A 2,376-nucleotide genomic window follows, 5' to 3' on the forward strand; every position below is an offset into this window, starting at 1 on the left:
GTCAAACATGGCGCACAGAAGGAAGGCAAGCAACAACAAAAACTGGTCAAACATGGCGCACAGAAGGAAGGCAAGCAACAAAAAACTGGTCAAACATGGCGTACAGAAGGAAGGCAAGCAACAACAACAAAACTGGTCAAACATGGCATACAGAATGAAGGCAAGCAACAACAAAACAAAACTGGTCAAACATGGCGTACAGAAGGAAGGCAAGCAACAACAACAACAAAACTGGTCAAACATGGCGTACAGAAGGAAGGCAAGCAACAACAACAAAACTGGTCAAACATGGCATACAGAAGGAAGGCAAGCAACAACAAAACAAAACTGGTCAAACATGGCGTACAGAAGGAAGGCAAGCAACAACAAAACAAAACTGGTCAAACATGGCATACAGAATGAAGGCAAGCAACAAAATCAAAACTGGTCAAACATGGCGTACAGAAAGAAAGCAAGAAACAACAACAAAAAAACTGGTCAAACATGGCGCACAGAAGGAAGGCAAGCAACAAAAGAACTGGTCAAACATGGCGCACAGAAGGAAAGCAAGCAACAACAAAACTGGTCAAACATGGCGCACAGAAGGAAGGCAAGCAACAACAAAAACTGGTCAAACATGGCGCACAGAAGGAAGGCAAGCAACAAAAAACTGGTCAAACATGGCGTACAGAAGGAAGGCAAGCAACAACAACAAAACTGGTCAAACATGGCATACAGAATGAAGGCAAGCAACAACAAAACAAAACTGGTCAAACATGGCGTACAGAAGGAAGGCAAGCAACAACAACAAAACTGGTCAAACATGGCATACAGAAGGAAGGCAAGCAACAACAACAAAACTGGTCAAACATGGCATACAGAAGGAAGGCAAGCAACAACAAAACAAAACTGGTCAAACATGGCGTACAGAAGGAAGGCAAGCAACAACAAAACAAAACTGGTCAAACATGGCATACAGAATGAAGGCAAGCAACAAAACAAAACTGGTCAAACATGGCGTACAGAAGGAAGGCAAGCAACAACAAAAAACTGGTCAAACATGGCGTACAGAAGGAAGGCAAGCAACAAAACAAAACTGGTCAAACATGGCGTACAGAAGGAAGGCAAGCAACAAAAACAAAACTGGTCAAACATGGAGTACAGAAGGGAGGCAAGCAACAAAAAACTTGTCAAACATGGCGCACAGAAGGGAGGCAAGCAACAAAAACAAAACTGGTCAAACATGGTGTACAGAAGGAAGGCAAGCAACAAAAACAAAACTGGTCAAACATGGAGTACAGAAGGAAGGCAAGCAAAAAAAACAAAACTGGTCAAACATGGTACAGAAGGAAGGCAAGCAACAAAAGCAAAACTGGTCAAACATGGCGCACAGAAGGAAGGCAAGCAACAAAAAAACTGGTCAAACATGGCGCACAGAAGGAAGGCAAGCAACAAAAAAACTTTTCAAACATGGCGCACAGAAGGAAGGAAGGCAAGCAACAAAAAACTGGTCAAACATGGCGCACAGAAGGAAGGCAAGCAACAAAACAAAACTGGTCAAACATGGCGTACAGCAGGAAGGCAAGCAACAAAACAAAACTGGTCAAACATGGCGTACAGAAGGAAGGCAAGCAACAACAACAACAACAAAACTGGCCAAACATGGTGTACAGAAGGAAGGCAAGCAACAACAACAAAACTGGTCAAACATGGAGTACAGAAGGAAGGAAAGCAACAACAACAAAACTGGTCAAACATGGCGCACAGCAGGAAGGCAAGCAACAAAAATAAAACTGGTCAAACATGGCGTACAGAAGGAAGGCAAGCAACGACAAAAAAAACTGGTCAAACATGGTGTACAGAAGGAAGGCAAGCAACAACAACAACAACAAAAAACTGGTCAAACATGGTGTACAGAAGGAAGGCAAGCAACAACAACAACAAAACTGGTCAAACATGGCGTACAGCAGGAAGGCAAGCAACAACAAAAAACTGGTCAAACATGGCGCACAGCAGGAAGGCAAGCAACAAAAAAACTGGTCAAACATGGCGCACAGCAGGAAGGCAAGCAACAATTAAAAAAAAACTGGTCAAACATGGCGCACAGCAGGAAGGCAAGCAACAACAAAAAACTGGTCAAACATGGTGCACAGCAGGAAGGCAAGCAACAAAAACAAAACTGGAAGCAACAACAAAAAACTAATCAAACATGGCGAACAGTAGGAGGTCAAGCAACAAAAACAACAACAAACTGGTCAAACATGGCGTACAGCAGGAAAGCAAGCAACGACAAAACCCCACAAGAAACCTTCCAGCACAAAGTTCTTTGGCTTATCTGTGTGGAAAGAAGAAAGTAAGCAGCAGCAGCAGCAGCAGCAGCAGAAGTAGGAGTAGGAG

This window comes from Babylonia areolata, chromosome 18, assembly GCF_041734735.1.
Source record: "Babylonia areolata isolate BAREFJ2019XMU chromosome 18, ASM4173473v1, whole genome shotgun sequence".
In the NCBI taxonomy this organism is placed as follows: Eukaryota; Metazoa; Mollusca; class Gastropoda; order Neogastropoda; family Buccinidae; genus Babylonia; species Babylonia areolata.